The following is a 22409-nucleotide window of genomic DNA, read 5'->3' on the forward strand; positions in this document are numbered from 1 at the left end:
TGACGGTCCAGTGCAAACATTTGTTGTGGTGTATACAGGATGTTTGATGAACATCTAATTAGTAGAATTATGCCAGTAACAGAGGCACAGCTGTATGAAAATCTGACATCCCAAACGTGCATTTTGGGACACAAATATACATACATTCAACACATTTACAGCACAATTTCTGTTTTTGCAATGTTGAAAATGCAGCTGAAGTGAAAGTCTGTCATCTATTGTTCTGCACCAAGTGACTCCAGCTCCTTAAACACTTTAAACTTGCAACTTGGTACTTATAAGCTAAAGTCAAGCCTAATTTGCAAATAAAGAGATGTGGATGAGGGCGGATGAGAGAGCAAACATGCGTCAAGGTCATTTTCTGTTTTTCTAAACTCCTGGAGTGGAACTTCAACAGGGGACCTAATGTGCACACTTTTTTTGTTCAAAATCACTTCATCTTTGTTTGCACAATTTATTTTTCTTCTTGTACATCGACTTGACTTTGTGCATGTCTTGTGTTTGATTGTGTAGTGTTTTTCTTGTCTGACTTAGCACATCAGTTGAGTTGTATAATTTGCATTTATAGATAACTTGAAAGAACGCCTATGTATGTGAAACAGTCGTGAGGACATCTGAAGGAGGGAAATACAGTATGCAAAGTAAAGTACAGTCCAAAAACTGAAATCTACAGTAACTATTTAACCTTTTGTCCCACATTTGGAAGAATGACAGTACTAACAGATTCACTCATTAATTGTAGTTTTTGAGCGTACAACCATGTGAACCCCAATTCTTTTCATTAAAATTCAGCCCAGCTCTATCCTGTTCATGGTACACTGTTGTCTTGCAGCAAGGTGACTTAAGCACTGCAATAATTAGCATGAGAAATCACAGAGGTGGCCATCGAGTGCTGTTTCAATGCAGTGTTGACCTGTTTCTAGCTGTGCCAAACAATCAATACCATAAGATAAAAGCACAGAGAACCCCTGCAGGGGTTGAAGCATGTCTTTACCTAGCCTGTGTGTACGTGCACACATCTGGAAAGACCGTCCAGGCAAATTTGTGCTTGGTGATTCTGGGCTGTATAAATAAAATGTGCTACAAAGTGCTTCAAGCAAGCAAGCACAAGGAAAGAAAATTATATACTTCCTGCACATATGAAAAGAATGCACACATTCACTACCGAGTCAGCAGCTTTCCATTGGATTTCTTTGCAAAACCTGGTCTAATGAGATTTGCTGAAAAAAGCGGGAAAATTAGGACACAAATGTGTATCCAAAATTCAGTCTTGAAAACCTTCAGTAGTTATCTGGAGAGTTTGCCCATCAAGTCTACATGTGCTTTGGGTGGTACTGCAGGAATATGGGGTGACCTAGGGGGTGATCATGGACAGGAGCTCAAGGTGCAGCCAGAGAGAGGAGGGTGTCCCATTTGGGGGCATCAGAATTGCTCTACTCTTTGCAGATGATGTGGTTCTGTTGGCTTCATCACACCGTGACCTTCAGCAGTTACTTAAATATTTTACAGCTGATTGTGAAGCGGTCGGGATGAGAGTCAGCGCCATGGTTCTCTGCCGGAAAATGCTGGACTGCTCCCTTCATGTTTAGAGTGAGCTACGACCCCAAGCAAATGAGTTCAAGTAACCAGGGTCTTGTTAACAAGTGAGAGGAGATGGGCCGGTGGTTTGTGGTGTCAGCAGGGATGCAGGACTTGTACTGGACCATTGTAGTTTAAAGAGAGCTCAGCAGGAAGGGGAAGTCCATCTACCTTTCGACCTGCACCTACTGTCATAAGTTTTGGGTAGTGACCGAAAGAATGAGATCACGAATGTAAGTGACTGAAACAAATTTCCTCTATAGGTTAGCCAGGGTCACCCCTAGAGATAGGATGAGGAGCTCAATCATCAGTAGGAAGTTCAGAGCAGAGCTGTGTTCCTTCATGTTGAAAGGGACAAGTTGAGGTGGTTCGGACATCTGATCAGGAGGCCGAGGCAGACCAAGTACACACTGGAGAGATAATATATCTAACCTGGCCTATGAGCACTAAGAGGTCCCCAAAAGGTCTGAAAAACATTGCTGGGAGAGGGTCATATGGAATATCTTGCTTGGCCTCCTGCACCGGCTGGATAAGCAAAGGATAATGGATGATTTGATAGAAGATTTGCTCTATGATCAAAGTGCACCACTTACAGTGATGTGTAAGTCACTGGAATGATTGGTTCACATGCTAAATGCATACATCCTAAAAAATCTACATATAAATGTAATAAGCTTGTACAAACCTACTTAAACATTTAACTTATTGGACAACCCTACATAAAATATTGCAGAAAAAAAGTTATTCTGACTTAAGTGGGTAGACTGTCATGTCTGAGTCTGATTTCTCATTTAAGTGAAATATAAAAATTAAGTATTTCCTCAACATTATAAAATATATTAACACTGAATCTATATCTCTTAGGATTATATCCTTAACAAAAGTATCCTGAACTTTACTTTTAGCAATCCCTTTACAATGAAGGTCCACTTAATGGTATTGTTAATTCCTCTGTAGTGGGAAAAGCATGCAACACTGCATTTAACCCCCCCACCACCACCTGCATCCAACCTCTCCAAAAACCTCCTGCAGTCTGCCCTGCCCTCCTCAACGCCTCTCCCTCCATTCTGCCATTATGTACAAAGTCCGGGTGCAGCTCCAGCCTCCAGGATCTAAGCTCCAGGCAAGCTCCTCACATCACAGCATGGCTGCCCCACATTCCTCTCACTTATCTGGGGTAGCTGAGCACAGATGGCCCCCTGAGAGAGGTGCAGATATCAGGTTGGCAGGGGGGCTTTGGGGAGGTCTGCTGCCCGCCAAAATAATTACCTGTCACACAGGGCGATAGTTTGTGGTGAGAAGCAGTCATTTTTACACTATAAAGTAGTCTTGGGGATAGTCTTTTTATCCCCCCTCTCTAACTCTACTTTAATTTACGGCACTCTTATTCACCTATCTTCCCTCATTGCACTTCCTCTTGCTGTGCTGGTCTCTCCCATTTCCCCACAATTCATTACCAGCTGTCAATCATATGTCTGGCTCGGCAGGTTTACACATGAAACACTCCAGCAACTAAACAGGCAAGAAGTATGATGAACAAGCAGCAAAGCAGGACACAGAATGGCCACATAACTACTCTTCGCTTTGTGGGTAGTTTAACAAGCCTCACATTTCCACTTCTATCTTTGGATCTTAACATTTGATCTAAATTCACAACTGGTTCAGTCAGTGTCTTTCACCTATGATATGATTGTGTGAGTAGAAGAGGTGGAGAGGGGTCACACCACCCGTCTTTGACCCGTGTTTGTTTCCCTTTGTTGGAATTTATGTCCAGAAGTAGTCTTTTTTTAAGGCACGCTCTGTGGTCTTTTTCCTGACCTTTTATTCATGATGTTCAGAACAGTTATCGTGAGCAACGGCAGCCATCACATGTGAAAAATATGATGCAGTTACCTTTTCGTAGGAAACTAGATGAACCTTTAGCTGGTGATCCTACTGCGTAAAGAAACAGCATCTTGTATTTCAGGAATGTAATGTCTCACTAGTAATGTTAGCTAACTTGTGAAAAAACATAGGGACTGAATGAGTTTATAATAGCACAGAAAATTAGACAAGAAACTGTAACAAAAGAGCTGCCACCCCAAACCATGAATGCATGCCAGCAAAGACCACGTTTACAAAATGTTCTCATTATCTGAGGCCATTAATTTTTACAGTCTATCTACAGAAGAGAGTGTAGGATTAATGTTGGTTTAAGCTAATTCTAATTATATTTCTGTAATGTTTGCGAATGGAATATTACTGCGTTAATGTTATCACATCTTATCTGTTTGACTCAATAAAAATATCAAGTAAAGTTACAAAAATCACAATTTCACTGATGAAAATTAAAGGCTATAATGTGTTGTAGACTAAAAATGAACAACAATCAAATGACTACAATGTGACTGAAATTAAAGATAAAGACTAAAACTTAATCAAAATTAGGTGCCAAAAATAACTGCCCGAAAGAATCTTAGTAAAAAATGTTTGTGTCTTTAAAATCAGATTTTCTTATTTTGCTTAAAACCCAATTAAATGAAAGACATTGATGACTGGCATAAGATATAATGTTTGACACTGAGCAGTCCAAAACTTTCAGTATCAAACTATAATTTAAAAAATTAAGAGCTGTCAAACCTGAGTCCTGCTGACTGACGAGCTGGAGGACGGAGGGTGGGAGCAGTGGCGAGAAAGAACATTCATTCCAGCTCGCATGCACCTCTCACACGCCTCATGACAAAATAAACACTATCTGTGGTGCTTGGCCTCATGCCAGTATTCAAGGAGAAACAGCCGGCAAAGAAAAATAATAAATAAATCTATCTTTCTCCATCAGCCCGTGTCACACTGCTGCTCGGGGCCTGTCACATCTATCAGTAAAGTTTCACTCAGCATGAACACTTTTAGCTAAACATCAGACACAGATCATTCAGTATTTTTACCACAGAACTGAGCAGGTAAAAGGACCGTCCAAGAAGAGATGGAATTTTCAAAACGGCATACTTTAAGTACCTAATCTTTATTATATTGTCGTTGGCATTAATTGTTTTAATGGGTTTTAATGTCCCTTTCTTTACCCTGAAAACATACACACATATGTATCAATCAAGGGTAGTGTGATTTAAAGTTGAATTGATGTGATTTAAGTGAAGATTTTTGAAGGGAGGAAATATGTTAACTAAGGTTAATGTTGGTTAAATAAGGTTCGGGATTGGGGTTAGTGCATTTCCAAAATGGTTGGAAATAGAGGCTTATTTCTAACTAGCTCATATTTTTCCTACTTCATCTAAACATTCCAGAAATAATAAGCATATGAGTATTTTTGAAGCCGTAAAGCTTAGGCGCAGAATGCAATTTAGGCTACATCAGTGTCAGTCAAGTTTTTTGGTCTAATCCATATTTCAATATTACTGTACCAATTAATGAAATATCTGTGTAATGTGAGATGTGTTAATGAGATGAAAATTATTATCACCCAATTCGGTAGTTCTCCTACACAGCTTTTCAGCGTTTTTGAGCTCATTCTTTTTCTTTATTGTTTTGGTTCACTATTCACTGATTTCACTCGCCGCATCTCCAGCAGCAGCAGGCGGCTGTTTTTCGCTGAAAAAGTCCACTGTACACCAGCTGCTCAGCACCAAACAGCAGGCAGACAAGCTAGCAGCCTGCTAGTGAACATAGTGCAGCATTTAGCAGATAAAGACACAAATATTTCCCTTGGTGGAGATAAAAACAGAGTGAATATCTGGCTTACTTTCATCTGGTGCCAACTCAACTTAAAAATACTAATGTGTCTTCTGGATGTGTAGATTAGACTTTGACTGCTCACATGGTCACTGTAAAAAGTAGGGTGATAGTATGCAGATGATGTGTGTGCAGCATAGACTGTGCAAAAATAAAGAGCGAAGTGACCTCACCCTTTGGTTTATGGGCAATTTTACAGTCTTGAGTTTGACATTATCGCCAAAAAACTGAACTTTTAGGACGATAAAAGTGGATACAGATGTAAACAGATGTAAGACATCAGCAGTTACAATCAGGAAAACTGTACGATCCTTAAACTCAGTATATTTTAACGTTAAATATATAAACTTAAATATGCAGTGCACAAAGTCATATATCCAAAGTCAGTTTTAGGCTGACTACATTTCTGTAAATTAAGCTAAAACTTTTGACACTATGTGTTGTCGTAGAATGTGGTTAAGCTATGCAGTTAGAAGTGTCTAAGCTTGCTAACATTAGCTTGCTAACAGCCAACTTGTCCTTTCTGGTAGGCAGAGTGCTAAAATAATCATATGATATGCTAAAATTTAACAGTTTTAGCTGGAAACAGACATTTTGTTAGCGTTTCAGCCCATGGTTGTTTATTGTGGCAATGATAGTTTTACCCTCGGATGGGTGTGATCTGTATGATGGTCTCTATATTTATTCAAAATGGACAGCTGACTCCTTAAGAGTGTCTTTAAGTCTAACCAAACACGACAAACAAGATGTTTTTAAGTGATCAACTTGTAACAGTTTACTTTAATGAGCTGAAATACACTGTGTAAAGGTCAGTCCAAGGTAGCCCCGCCCTAAAGCATACCCTGCTATATTGTCTAATTTACTCTAAATGGGACCATGCGTTACAAAAATAACATCATGCTAAATTAAAAAACACATGAAACTAAAGACTCATAAGGAAAGGTTTACTGAGGTAATAAATCAAGTGAGAAGTTGGGTCATTTTCCTAATGACTTACATGCAAAAGGACTTCTTTGTGCAACCAGTAGAGTCGCCCCCTGCTGGCCAATAGAAAGACACTTCTTCATTGGCTTCACTTTTCAGGCCCGCTTGGTTTACAGCTTGTTGCACTGCCCCCACGTCTCCAAATAATTAAGTAACGCAGGTTTAAAAAAATCATTTTCAGGATGCTTTTTTTTCTTAACATGAACTTTAAAAAACGGTGGTTTTCAAAGACATATAAATCCAACCACATGCAGGTGGCAGGGTAGCAGTTCACAACTCTGCAGTACCCATGAGATGTAACCTTGGGCCTCCCAGCCTTCACAGTCCTCCACCCACACCACATTTGGGATTCAGTGTAGTTTAATCATATTTAACAATACTGCTGGTTTACTTTTCTTTCCGCCTGCCAAATGTGACCGCCCTGTAATTGCTTCCATACTCCCCATGCACTGTACAAGTGTAAATATGTTCGAAAGGCAGGTTGCTTGGGCTCCTCCTATAGAAAAAACAGGCTCCTACTGTAAACAGGATTTTTGTTTGAACCCAATGCACCCAACACCACCCCCTACTCCCAACACTCACACACCTAATATATAACGTGTGTGTGTGTGTGTGTGTGTGTGTGTGTGTGTGTGTCTGAGGAATGCTTTGAGAGGCTTGATGGATTCTACCAGACCATAACTCCCTTTACTAGGAAATAAACAAATATGATTGAATTATGATGCAAGGCGCCTATGAATTTTCCAACACACTTTGGTCTTGTGTCTTTTTTTTATCAGTCTGAGGGCATGTTGCTGCTCTCTCTGAGGCCCTCAGCAACATTAGTTTGGCTGGAAATAGCCGTCTCCTATTTCCCAGAATTACCGCCGTGGGTGGATGTTGAAAGCAGTTTGAAAAATAGCACCTCTCATTTCTTTGTCTTTCCTGAAACACGACACTGAAAGAGAAAATGTGGCATAGTTAACTACTTGTGAAATGTGTACACCTCAGTCAAGGCTTTAAACTTTCACTGCAAATAACAAAGTAGTGGCATTTGTTATCATTGGACATTTTCAATATCTGTGCAGCTGCATTTATATTCCAATTGAAAACCCTCATTCCTTTTCCACTTTTACATATCAGAAATTCAAGGTGTTTTATTGAGGGAATGGTTGTGTTGCTAACATCTTTTATAAATGTGACAAATCCAGTTCTGACTCATGCTTGTAGGAGGCCCCAAGGACACAAATATATGGTTTTGAGGGAGGATGGCAAAGGGTCGAATTCAGTTCTCTGAAGAGTAAATGCTCTCACTGCTACTCAAGGTTACACACACAGAATGGAGTCTATTCATAAAAATTCACAGCTACCTCAACAAGGTCATTCCCAAAATTACCTTGGAGCTATTTATCCGCAACCTTCAGTAACTAATTACTCCTGCACAAACACTTGGCTTTACATTTCACATGGAATTTGTCTTTTATGGGCATGAGAGAATGTCTATGTTCCGTCAGATTAATAATAAAATAAAGGATTTCGACTGTTTTTTCATACGTTTTCACAGATGAAAAAATAGCAGAGAAAAACTATTATTATTATTATTATTATTATTATTATTATTATTATTATTATTATTATTATTATTATTAACAACAGCTAAAAATGGTCAACTTCTCCTTTCCAATGTGGCTGCTATTCAAGGAAGCTTAATACCTGGAAACCGTTGAGGAAAGATTTTAGTTGTTCAGAACTTCCGATTTCCCTGGCACCAAACAAGGGCTGACAAAATTCAGTGGTGTTGCCCTAACCCTAATTTTGATGGGAGGAAAATTTCATAGAGATGAGGGAACATAAGGATGACCCTGTTCTCACAATACACTTTCAGCCACATGTTAAACAAGCAAAACTGCAGAAACTATCAGATGTTACCTTTCAAATGAAGCCTCATTCCTCCATTATTTATTTATTTATTTGGCCTAATCTGAACCTTTCCCCTACTTCTGAACCTACCAGGACAGGCTGGGTTTAAGAGGTAATGTTTGTAACTTTTGTGTTCAGATAAACTCTGAACTTTTAATTTGATACATTCTAATAATATTTAAATGTCATACAGCGTCAAAACTTTGGCACTTTAGCACTTAGGATCCACATTTGTACTGTGTACTGACACCGCTGGCTGACTTTAGCCATGCTGGAGCCATGGCTTTAGTTGGTGTACCGCTTTTGTACTTTTGTTTTTTAGTGAAATGTGTTGACAGTTATTGCAAAGGGTACTTTTGTGATCTCTTAAACATGCAATTAGGGATGCCTCCTCTTAGTCAATTAGTCATCTAATCAGTTGTTTTGGTCTCAGTCAACGAGGATTTATTTAGTCGAGAAGTTTTTGTTTTTTTATGCTTTTTTCATGCTGAATGACTAACAATGACTTCCAGTTACAATTCCTTAAAAATCAGGGTTTCTGCATCGGCATAGTATCTCTCTCTATTTTAATGGAAAAATGCTACATACTGTACTTTTAACTATTTATCAAGTGGCATCATCAGATCAAAATTTTGACTCGTACATCACATATATGGATATTGTTGTGTTTTGTGTACTATTAGGTGTAAGTTAAAGACAATACTATTGGTGCAATCAAGTACTCGTCACTTTAAATTGAAAAGCATCTTTGTGGTGTGCTTAAACATGCCAATCAAACCTTAATGACAAGCTTGAGATGGAATAGGTCCCTTCAGGCCTGGCTCAGCCTCAGGATTACCAAGCCAACCTCATCTAACACCCCAGCCACACAGAGATCTGCAGCTTGCACCCTGCAAGGCCAGCCCAGTCCAGTCTAACACAGTCCAGCCCAAGGCCAGACTCACTGGGGAATTTCATCTGAATTCAATTTCACCTCTGGCCTCTGTCGCGGCAGCTTGAGCCGAGACTACACAAAAGGCCAAGTTTCACATTGAACGTGAGAACCCCCTCATCTCCTGACCCCTATTACCATATGAATGGACCAGAAAATGGAACTGGGAGCAAAGAGACAGACACAGGAGTGAGTGAGTCCAGGCAAAATGGCTCATTTTTAGAGCGCTTGGTTTACCTTTCCCGCTCGCTCAGAGTAGGAGTACATACATGTACAGATATCGCCCGAAGACAAAACTATAGCTGTTCGCTGTCTTAAAACTTTGAAAACAAACCTGCAACCTTACAGGAAAGTCTCACTTAACTGTCAGGCATACGACGCATCCTTGATCAAAAGTTCATAACAGTTGTAGAACCAATCAAAGGGAAACTACAGGGGGAAAAAAAACACAATCCAAGCATCAGCACCTTTGTGTCTGGTTAAATGTCAACCTTCTTCCTCTTTCACTATAGCTGTTGTTCTTTCAGTATTGGTCAGAACTTTTTTCCTAGATTACACTTCTCTATTCCACCATCATGTGCTCCTAATAGCATGGCATGAAAATATACCGAAATACTACGAAGATGCAGCAAGAATGGGCACAATTGTATCAAGTAAACTGTCAACTAGAGAGCAGTTCCTGCCAAATTAAATTAAAGAAAGAATGAAAGAAAGAACATTTTCTGAGGAGACAGTTCTAGGGACTCCTCAAGAGGAACTACCCAGATAAATACTTTAGAGGGCTTTTATTTAAGTCTACAGTGCAATAGAAATGCTATTGAATGCTAATTGATGTTAACAGGAGGGTTTGTGTCTTTTGCTTTTTCAAACCAACACCAATTCCATTTAACAAATGCAGAATGAAGAATTAGTGAGCTGGCATAGCGATGGTTCCTCTATCTTAGTGCCCCCCACTGGTAGACTGCTTTGCCAGAAGGACAACATCCGGAGACAGATAGCTAGCTAGCTTGTCCCTCTCTGCAGCTGGTGACTGCCGTTATCACAGTGAAGTAGTCTCCTCGCGCAAGGAGTAAGGCAAAGAGACCACTAAACCCAGAGCTGCCGCTAGACATCAGCCCGCTGTTCTCATTTTGGGGAGTGTAGCATGAAGCATTTTATTGTTAGGTGGCAATTAAGGGTCAATTAACTTCTGTACCTGGATACATCATGTTTATGTCACCTATGTAACTGCATCCAGTAGTAACGTACAGGAGTTATTTCAAGTCAAATCCTGTTTTGTTTTTTTCAAACCTTAACAATTAGTTTTGCCTTAATCTAACCAAGTAGTTCCGTTTCACAAAGATAACTACGTGTTTAAAAAGCAATCATGCAAACTGTCAAATTTCTTAAGATATCATATGAACTGTTGTGCATAAGTTTTCACGAGATATACGTATGAACCATTTATGAGGAAAAGTTGTTTTTTTACCTTCTGGCCTGATAATGCCTAGTATTGCATTGGTTTGATAAAACAAGCCAATTATACCAAATATTAAACACAGGGTTTAGGTTAGAAATAGCCCATCACACATTTTATAAAAGAGAAAAAAATAAGTCGGACATAAAGCCTTGAAAACATATTTTCATGTTTTTGTTGTTGTTTTTCACTTTAATTTATCAAGTCCTTAATATTTAATATTATAGAAAGATACTGATGATCTGACCTCATTTTTTACGAGCTATAAAGGTTAAAATGTGTGTCAAGTTATTCTATGCTGACAATATTTATGGAATTCATATTTCTTTTTTACACAGAATGGTTAAATTAAAGATGAATATGGAGCAAAATCAGCATTAATGCAACAGCTTTAGAAGAAGCCTTCCAAAAACTATTAAAATATTAGTCTGCTTTTTAAGTAGTTGGCCTTGATTTATCGCAACCAGTTTTAAAACAAAGATAGAAGTTAGTTAGTGTTGGTATCAGTGTTGTCCTCCTCTAACCCTGCAGCACAAATACTGAGAGAAGAGAAGAGGGAAAGGCAAAAGGCAGGGCGAGGGGTGTGCAGGTGTGAAGATGAATAAAGGAGGAGGAGCAGTAAGAAGAGACAGCCAGCTTGTGAGGATCTGCAGCCACACCCAGGAAGAACTGAGCACGCTCTCAAGACTGCACGACAAGGGCATCATGAGGGGGGTGCACACTTACAATAAGTACAAAATGAGTAATAAGACCGGGAAATTGAGATAATAGAATGTACATAGAGATAAACTGAAGTGCAATTTACAGTTTGTTGCTCCCCTGTGTCCTACATTTCTCTATAACATAGATACAGATTCAGTTGGAGTTTGTTTTGTTTACTACTGCTTTAAAGACATATGCATAAATGTTTGTGACATAAATGAATCCTTCTCAAGTGAGCAGTATAGGACCAATGAAGCAACATGTTTTCACTTCAGCTCACACATCTCATCATCAGAAATATCCCTTTTTTCGAAATCAGCCCATAAAATTCTGTTTTTGCGAAATTATGACGAAATTGTTACCACACCTAGTTTAACCCTTTAGGATATTTGCTTTCAAAGGCTGTAGTTAACGATACAGTGAAGATATCATATGAAACTAAGGAATCTAAGGAATCCAACCATGACATGATATCTTGTCAGGAAAAGGGGTGAAACAAAAAGTTAGGCTAAATTTTAGGGAGGGGAAACCTGACATGGAAGTTTTCAAAAGGATCTCTTGACCCCTGACCTCAAGATATGTGAATGAAAATGGGTTCTACAGTTTGAACCCACTAGTCTTCCAACAAACACACACTTTATGCTAGTCACATGCAGTTAGGGACAGAAAACCATTTTTCTCATCCAATTTGTGTTATTGTAATTTAATATTTCTGCATACTGGAGTCCCTAAACAGTCTTGGAATTGCATGATTGGATATCACTGGAACACTGAGACTCTTGTGGATCCAATGAGCCTCTCATCTGTGATTATGTTAGTCCCCATAGTGGTTAACTGTAGTGAGAGTATTTTTTTTTTATTTTAATCTCTGTATAAAATCACCTAATGTGACCTCAAGGATAATCACAGCCTCATGAAACTTTACAGCCGCAAGCTAGCAACTTATATATAGTATATATGTTGACAAAAACTATCCAATCACTGAAAACTTTAATTATTGCAGAAATCTCAGAAATGTCAAAAAAATTTGATACCATATGACAGCATTCTATGGTGTTCTTTAGTCTCATAGTGTGGTATTTGTTGGGATTTTTGCCCATTTTTATAATCACTCATATCATAATGTTATGATTCCTTATTCACTTTCATAACTGTAATTTATACAGTATTTGATTAACTATTTCTTATTACAGATTTATAATTAGAACAACTCCTACAGCCATCAGGCTGTCTCATTCTTCCAGAGATTCTACCAGACTAACTGAATTTCCCCTTGGGGATAAATAAAGTAATTTTTATTTTGATTGATTGATTGATTGATTGACACACAGTGCTGAGCTGCATCTTAAATGTGGCACCCACCACTCTCAAGCCTTAGATTTTGGTCAGCATTTCATTAAGTTTAATTAGAGTTTAAATAATTACCTGACTCAAAAAATGTTCCTACTTGTACTGGCAAAAATATGGTTCTTTATTTTCACATAAATTAGATTGAATTCCCAGTGAAGCTATACCTACATTTATTCATATTTCTTACATACTGAATATCTGAGGTTGTAAAACTTAGCAAAGTTATAAAAAGATAAAGAAAAATGCATGAAGTAATATTTGTATGGTAATGTGAAAGAAAATTGGTGGTTTGCCTAATGCTGCTGAGGCGACACAGGATGCTCAAGAACAGTGAGATTTGAAAGATATAAAAAGATATGTGAATATATAGATATGAATATATGAATATATTCAGCAGTCGACATTGAAGGTAACTTTTTCTGCTGTTTCATTCTGCACAAGGCAAAGTCATTTAGGCAGCACAGAGAGTGATCAGAGCCCTGCCTCTCCCCTCCTCCTCCTCCTGCATCAGAGCCTGTGGTCATTATTGCCCTCCAGACTGCTTTTATCATCTCTATAAATCTCTGCTGGCTCAGACACGGCGTAATGAGGAGACCTGCGAGGCTGTCAACCTGCGACTCTCACCCCCGCCGAGAGAGAAGCGAGGGCTATGAAAAAAGGTGGAGAGAGTCTGGGAAGAGACGGACAGAGATGAAGAGAGTTACAAAGAGGAGGTTATACGCACACCCACCGCCGCCGCCACCCACACACACTCACACACAGCTACAGCGTAAGGTGGGAGCACATTCAAATATTAGATTCTGCTTTGAGGCTTGAGTGTGGAGAAGTAAGAGTCAAGGTGGTTGGTTGGAGAATAATCAGCTTTCAAATAAAAGCTTTCAGCACTTAAAGACACATTCTCTGACATTTTCAGATAGCTGTCCGTTTCTCTACTCTGTCACTTCTGCAGCTGCTTCATCAACATTATTTACATTTGCTGCACAGAAGCATAAAATCGTCAGGGGCACAGGAAGTGACATGGTCTATATTTCTGCTTTGATACTGGACAAACTACAAGAGCTGAGTATTTTGCAGTAGCAGTAAAAACTAGAATCCTATTATATCTGTGGATAATTTAATATCCTTGGCTGATACTGGCCTGTCAAAATCATAACGGCATATATTGTACAATTGTTTTATAGTTTTAATATTTTCTATATATTTATGCAGGAAACAATACTTGAGGTGATTTAGAAATTGTGTTAGCCATTCATTTTATTATTAATTAATTAATTAATTAATTAGTTAATTGACTAACACTGAGCATACAGTGCAGGTTGTTATTCTTTTTTAATTTATTTTTTTCTATTTAAATGGTCAGCAACTGACTGACACTGAGCATACAGTGCAGGTTGTTATTCTTTTTTAATTTATTTTTTTCTATTTAAATGGTCAGCAATTGACTGACACTGAGCATACAGTGCCGATGGTTATAAAGCTATTTTATTTTTATTATTTATTTTTTTAACTGGTCAGCAATAAGTGGACACTGAACATACAGTGCTGATGGTTATTTCACTATTTATTTTTAAATGTTTTAATAAAATGGTCAGCTATTCACTGAAACTGAACATACAGTGCTGATGGTTATTCATCAATATTTTTTTTGTATTATTTACTTTCACTTATCATTTCTACAATTGTTGACAGTGTAATACATTGTATGTACGAAGTTTTGTGATGTAAAATAATGTTAAATATTATTTGAGAAAGTTGTTTGTTTAAGAAATTGGCCTTCTGAGTACAACATTTTTGCTGAAACAGCTGGGATGCTGCATAAAACATCATAAAACAAAAGTTAATTAGTTTGGATATTAAATATATTGTGTTTGTGTCGTTTTCAACTGAATATATGTCACAAAGGATTCAGGGTTGTCCCTTTGCGTAGTAATATCAAAATAAAAATAAAAGCAAAATCCAGGTAGAAAAGGTTCATTTTCATTTCAGCTCAAAGATTCCATATATCTGCCACCATATATATCATATCATTATGTATTAACTTTACATGAACACACCACGTGAAATAATGGAATTGTGTCGCACAGAAAATGTTTTTGTTTTTGTGTCGAAGTGCGGTTTTCAGTTTTCAGAATTAAGGGTTACACAACCAGGCCCAAATATCAGATAAATATGGAAAGAAGATTAATTGCATGATATTCACAGAACTGTTCACTTTGATGTGTTTATGTAAAGTTAATACTTCATCTTCTCTCTGCTGGTAAGAGTTTTATACTGAAAAAATGAGAAAGAATGACAGTAAAGTGTTTATCCTTCATGTCAGCTCGCTTGGAGCAGTATCAATGAATTTACCGTAAATATTACAACCAGGGTCACATAAACCCGACCAATTAAATATTAAAATCAAACTCAGTCCTGGTGCCCGTTTTCCCATTTCGTATTTTTGATCTGAGCCTAATATTGAAATATGAAACACATTTTTTTTTCCATTTTTTGTGTTATAATAAAAACAAATAACAAAATAATCATTTTTCATTATTTGATTTTTTGATTGCCAATTGAAAAATGGAAATAACGAATGATACACGGATTTAAACCACTTTAAGGTGTTAACATCGTCATTAAATATGATTTATTAAGAGTTCAACAGTCCAAACCTCAACTCCTCTGCTTTATCAGGACTGTGTGGGTGTGGTCATTCAAATTAAATTAAAAATTGACATCAGATAAGTCCTGATTGGTTAGCATGACTTTGTCTTTCTCTAACAAAGCTTTGCCCACTTCACACCAGCGAGGAGAAAGAGAAAACAACAACATGTAAATCTCTCAAGAGACAGCACCAAGGTTGTTAAACATTTATGTGTTCAGGAAGGAGATCTCAGGAAGTTAACTCACGGTACATTCACACTGCAGTTCTTAATGCTCAAATACAGATTTTTTGCTCGGAACTGATTATTTTTGTTTGGCTGTTGACATCATTTTTTAAATGTGGCCTTCATCAGACTGCAAGCGATGACTGCTCCATCAGTATGGAGGTTTGTGTGGAGGAGGAGTTGGAGCAAGGAGAGGTGGGATCGTAATAACTGATCGTGTTTTGGTGAAGATTGTCGCTCTCAAGTGACATAAAAGTGACTGTTTAGACTAAGGTCACATTGGAAAACATCAGACCTGGATCTGATTGAGGACCCCATATGAAAGAGGCCCAGGTCTGATTTGAAAAAGTCGGACTCCATGTGATTTGTGCTGTTCACATAGAAATCAGATCTGAGTCACATATGAGCAAAAAAACCTGATTTGGAACACTTTGTCTGCAGTCTGAACGAAGCCTAATAGGGATGATTTCTATCTGTATCTGTTCAACCAACTTAATTATCTGTTTCTGTATCTGTATCTGCAGCGGGTGGGGCTTCACAGAAAGTAGAAAGCCTGAAATGGCATTAACGTACAATTGACTTCAGATCAATGTAGGAGTAAGTAAATTATTTACCGAGAGCTACCCAATCAGGATTTTACTTCATCACTAGAACGGATATTGACACATTTTAGTTGGATGATACTCGGTGAAAATTATCCATTCTAGATACTTAATAAGCAGCTGTTTAGGGACCGTCTGCCACCAGGGGGAATCCCAACAATAAACTCTCTGAGAAAGAAAGAAAGAAAGAAAGAAAGAAAGAAAGAAAGAAAGGAAAATAGAAAATTTAACATTTTCAGTGTACATTTTATTCATAACCCTTTTATGCACAAAATACACTAAGTCAATTATAATCATATTTATTTTTTATTTTCTTACTGTTATTATGAGGATAACTATAAATATTTTTTGATGTTGTGGTTTCTGTGCTATTTTAATTTTTGCACTTTGTATTTGTGCTGCAAATACACTGATGGGATATAAATTAACCTTTAGAGCATCAATAAAAAAATATATATTTTATTGATTTTATATGTTGTTCTGCATATTTGCACATAAAAATGTTTTACTCTAAACTATATTTTTTTGTGTTAACCTTATTTAAATATCTTGTGTTACTTTCTAGTCCTCCATAATCTCCATCACATCTGTCACTATCACTTATATTAACAAACATTCTGCAGCATTAATTTACTGCACCTTGTAAACTTGTTTTTATACACTGCAGATGTTACTGAGTCATCAGTGATCAGGTCCCACATGATGCAGAGCAGGGCGGTAATTCTGTTGTTAGGCCCGGCCCTTGATAAAGTGATTCTGAGGCTTTTTGTTTGTTTTGTCTCTCTTTTTTTGTATTTGCTGCAGAGGCCCATTTTCACCACATCTCAACTGCTGTACAAAAATACATCCAGGAGACTAATATAATGAGGTGTGATTATAATCTGTCCCCAGAAAAACCTGCCTCACCTGTCAAAATCCCTTTAAGGGTGTACTAAAATTGTCCCCGTGTACTGCGAACATGTCTTTTTTTTTCTAGGAACTGCGCGTCCACAGCAGCTGGCTGGTACAACTGCTCGGGGGGAAAGTAACAAACAGCTCCAGAGAGATAGACCAGGAATGACCTCAGTGACAGTGTGGTTTGTGTGTGTGTGTGTGTGTGTGTGTGTGTGTGTGTGTGAGGGAGAGAGAGAGAGAGATGGAGAGATAGAAGGAGTGTGTAAGCCAGCTGAACTCGTCTACCTCTCCACCCTGAGTGTCGTTTCTGATGTCAGACAGAAGAACCCTGCGTCGCTGCTGACGCCCATACAGCCGGTAAACCAAACACACTCTCTGACAGCTGATACATAGTACGGACTTTGACCTGCACTGAACCTCGCAACAACAGCCCCGTCATCCAGCGTCAGCCTGCCGCTTCCTCCGGTCCGGTCTGATGCCCTCCCACACTGTCAGGAGCCGTCTCCAAACCGCCCACACTTGCTTATGTAAGGGGATAATCCTGTGCAGTCATTAAAATGATGCACGACCCTGGAGGTGTAGAGCCACGTAACTATTTGATGCCTTTGGTGAAATCAGTGCGTTGATGTTTGATTATCAAAACACCTCGCAGCAGATTACATCTTCATATGTTGCCAAGAATCTTCACCAACCGTCTCTAAAATGCAGAAGAATATTTGAAGAGCTGCAGCTCCTCTGACACTTTAATGACCCCTGCTTCTCCAGACTCCCTGGCTCTTTCTCAGACATCTCAATCACCTTCCCCTCTGGTAGAAAGAAAAAAAACTCATTTCACATGAACGCTCGCTGTGTGGCTCCTCCAACAGAAACAAAAAGGCAGCCTCTCCATCATCCGGCAAACCATAAGCTTCCCTTTATCTTCCCTCCCTCATTAAACTCTGAATAACTCAGCAGAGAAGCAGAAAGAGGAGAGAGAAAAGTGATTTAATTCTGTGAGAGGAATAAAAGCCCCTTGAGGTTGCCATTTTGAATGTGTGCCATGTTGAACAGGCTGGATCCAGAGATCACCGAGACAACGGAGCAGGGAAGAATAGCCTATAGACAGAGCTCCAGGCCAGCTGACCCACTGTAGATAATGTACCATGGATGTCGTGTCATTGTACCGAGGCTGGAGTCATGATGATGACCCATCACGACCTCGGAGGGAGGCGGAGGAAGGAGCTCTCAAAGGGAGGTCAGAGGGAAATCGTGGCACCAGACTTGATATCTCAATTCAAAAGCTGCACTGGCAACCTGGTCGCACTGAATGCGGCCCAATTATTTCAATAAAGCGGCAATCCTGGGAAGGGGAAGACCAGAGAATGGGGGACACAAGAAAAGAAAAATGGGTTTGACATTCAGGCGAGCGGGCTGAGGGAGGTAACAAGTTCACGGCCCTTTCAGGAAACATGGCCGCCTGCTGTGTGATGGATCATGGAGCCTCAGATGGGCCATCAGGGGTGGGACCCACGAAGGAACGCATGGGAACCCTGTCTCCCAGGAAAAGGGAGACAGTTAAATAAATGAACTCCTGATGGTTGTGATATAAGCGGCTCCATATGGAGCAACAATGCTGCTAAAAGTGACAAATGTCTCTAAACACAATTTATTACATTTTCATGGATTTGTTCTAAAATATATGGGTCAGAATGAGGAAAAAATGTCCTGAATGATGCTTATAAATTAATGCAAATATGTTTTAATTAATGCATTATATAATCAGAACCTTGAATTAAAACGAGGCAGACGTGATTGGTGGAGCCTTAAAGGGACACTCATTTAGTGTTCATAATGTTTAGGTACAGAAAATCTGACTTTTAGACCTTAAACAAGAGATGAACTTAGAACATTACATTTCCTATAACACAATCTATATTTTATTAAATGGCACACCTTAATTTTTTTAACTTCATGCCCCCCGTTTGAGCATAGACTTTGTGCCAAAACTTTTACTTACCAGTAAATTAAAGTGGAAAATCTGTGATGAGCAATTCTTTATTGCAGATAGTCCTGATGTGTTTGCTGTAGTAATTCAGGAACTCCATGAAAAAAAAATCTTCAAAGAAATTACAATTCGGAATTTAATCTTTAAACAAATTAAATTTTGACAAGAAAAAAAATCAAAATCAGCTTTATTCAGCAGTTTGACCAAGCTAATAAATGCACCATGAGTAATGATTTTTATACGACTGTTTCCAAGTAAACAAAAAAGCTTAAATTAAAAGAATTAATCATTTTTGAACAAAAATGTATGTAAGAATTTTGAAGTAGTTTGGTATGACACTTTTCGTGCTAATACAAGTGCACAGCCCACACGTACATACAAGACACCAGAAAAATGGTTTCACATTGACATTTATCAGCTTCTTACAATTTAAATTAAACCAACAAAGAACTTCGTCTTCTGTCCCACGTGAGGCAAAATACATCTGCAAGAATTATTTTGTTTGTTTGTTTTTAAATAATCATCTGCCCTGAAAACCTTACTCTATATTGAACACATTTTACTAAAAAATCTAAAATGATCATACATAACCAGAGCCATGAAAAGGACTTCTTTAACGCCACCTAAATCACATAACCAACAAAGCCTTTCATTTCTCTTGTCTGAGAATGAAAGTGGGAACACTGGAAGTGAAAGTGAAGTCTTATCGGAAATGTTTACTACATATTCAGAAAGTACGTATTTTGTGCATTCAAAACTGAGATATTACGGGAAACACCCATTGTAAGCATCACAGGCAGAGAGGGCAGCTACAGCACGTCCGCTACGCCAGAGTGACGACAACAGCCACGACTACTGTAAACATATGGAAGTAGTGCTTATCACTGAGAAGGATTGTAATACTGACAAAGCATTAATCACTTCTATCTCCAATAACTCAACAATAACTGTGAGGAATTACTACCAGTCAGCCAGCAGACAGTTTGAAATGAGTGGGCAAAGCATTTGACCCTGATTCCAAAAAGGCTGTGTAAAAAGTCAATAAAACAGAATGTATCAAATTCACAATCCAGTGTATATTTACAAAAAAAATAAATGTTACATTTGTATAAATTGAATGTTAAAAATAGCAAATTATCACATTCTGTTCTATTTACAATTTAAATCAGGGCCGTACATTATACAAAAAATATGAATTAAGTAAGCTAAATTGTGGTTCAATGAATTAATCATATTTTTTCGTCAAAATGTGAGGATTTGATGCCTTTTTTTGTCCTTTCTGACATATATTATTATGGGTTATGGGTGGATTTTTGGGGGCTCTTCTGTATGTTACCATGGGCTCTGGGAAATTATAATGGGGCATTTTAAAATTAAAAACAATCATCAGTTAATGGAGAAATTAACCAATAATGGAAATATACATTACATCCTGTCCTTGTTCAGTATTTGCTGCAGTGAAACAGTCGGGGAAAATTTAATAGTAAATCCATGGAACAAATAAATGATTACTAAAATAATGTAATAATAATAATAACAGTAGTTGTAAATATAAAATGCATTCTCCTCTCCCCTATAGCATCTATAGCGTACCCCACTTCCACAGCCTGTAGGAATAATAAACCTGTCAACAACCGTCTCCTGGGAGGCCAGAGCTGACACTTGGTTGTCAGTGGCAAAGCATGCTGGGATAGCTAATGGGACAGGCCCTGAGGGGTGCCTCGGACAGAGGACAGCTCCAGACAGGTGAGCTGTCTGACAGCCCTCATAAGAAAATAAAAAGTCATCAATAATAACCTCTCACACATATCACAAACTGCTGCAAAACCACACTGACTTCATGTTATTGCTGAATGACTGTGAATCCACTCTCATTAAATCCTGCAATTTCATTGGAGTCAGAGAATTAAAGGTAAGCCCCAAGGCGCCATTAATCGAAGGGAATACATTTAATCATGTTAACTTGTCATTTAGGATGAATAAGAATGTGGCACGAAACCAAAAATGATCAGTAAAAAAAACAATTCTGAGGTAAAAACTGTGCAGCCATACCTGACACACTGACAACTGACAACACCTTTATCCCCTCTGCTGTCATCATAACACAACACATTCAATCTGAGCACACCAGAAAGAAGTTAAGTCACAAATACATTCAAAAGTCCCTTCTCAAAACTTGAAATTTAACCGCGTCTTTGTACCTCTACCGCAATCCCCCATGTGAGTGAGAGCGAGCACCCAGCCTGTGGTGCGTCTTACCGTGATTTCTCCCTTATTGTAACCACGTGGCCGCATTCGGCGAGTTTGTCCTGCCTCAGCACGTGTACGCATGTGAACATCTGAGCTGATCAACCAAACAGTTCCACACATCCAGTGCTGAAAGGAGCAGCTGGAGTTTCAGTACTTTCACTCCCCTGTGGGTGACACCGGTCGGATGGTGCTGAGAGGAGACGGTGCACAGTCTGTCACTCAGTCAGTCCTGTTACACAATCATTCACCACTACACCCACTATTTTCTAAATTCAGAGCACAAACAGATGTAAAAAAGCACTGCATTCACATGGTACACTAAAGCAGGCAGGAATTTGGAAGCAGAGAAAGCAGGTAAAGGAAAAGAGTGAGCAGTTGTTTGGTCTTTCCTGGGCACTGACCTGGACAGCATAGCAAACACAGCGCCGGTCAGCCTCTCATCTTGCTTCTCTTCTCAGATTTCACACTCCAGCTCCTTCCTGACTGCCTTTAGAAGTTGGTCCCTCCGCTATTTCTGAGGTGAAAGTCGTTGGCAGAGGAGGGAATGAGGGAGAGGAAGAGAGGCAGATGGGGTGAAGTCTTTCTCTCTTTTTCCTCTCTTTTTCTTCTTCTTCTTCTTCTTCTTATTTTCTTTACTTCCCCCTTGTTCTATTTTGCTCTAGATGAAATCTGCACCTCCTCTTGCTCTTCCATAGCAAAAAAAAAATCTCTCCACACACTCACTACTAGAGGAGGGGAAAATAACATTGCGAGAGAGAGAGAGAGAGAGGGAGAGAGAGTCAGAGAGAGTCAGAGAGAGAGAGAGCAGCAACAAAAGTCTGCTCAGTCACCTCGTTCAAATTTAGAGGCTGGATTTCAGGCTGCAAGGCGAACTCTACTGGGCATGCCCATAACCGAGAGGCACTTTGTAATGAACACTCACTTCCTCTCTTGTTCTTGCCTTCCCCCTCCTCCCTCACAGCTCATTCTCTGCCTCCCCTCCCCTCCCCCCAATCCCCCCTCCCTCCCCTCTCCCTATAGTTCTCAGTTCAGCAGGGATCAGGAATGCTGCTCGGACCAAAGTCCATGAAGCAAGCCCCACTTTGCACGAAAAAACAATCTCACACTTTAGACATAACGAAGGAGTGCAGAAAAGGCAAGAACAAAATATGACATCATTTTGAAAATTTGCAGAAAAGTCTAT

General features: G+C 38.9%; 1 long non-coding RNA gene across 1 annotated transcript in view; it reads right to left on the minus strand.

Moving 5' to 3' along the window:
* Positions 1–22052, minus strand: part of LOC131970233 (uncharacterized) — a 63222-nt gene extending 41170 nt beyond the window's left edge. Inside the window, exon 1 of the long non-coding RNA XR_009394167.1 lies at positions 21628–22052. This is a non-coding gene — a long non-coding RNA (uncharacterized LOC131970233). The remainder of the gene's footprint in view (positions 1–21627) is intronic.
* Between the last annotated feature and the right edge of the window lie 357 nt (positions 22053–22409).

Source organism: Centropristis striata, chromosome 4, assembly GCF_030273125.1.
Source record: "Centropristis striata isolate RG_2023a ecotype Rhode Island chromosome 4, C.striata_1.0, whole genome shotgun sequence".
NCBI lineage: Eukaryota > Metazoa > Chordata > Actinopteri > Perciformes > Serranidae > Centropristis > Centropristis striata.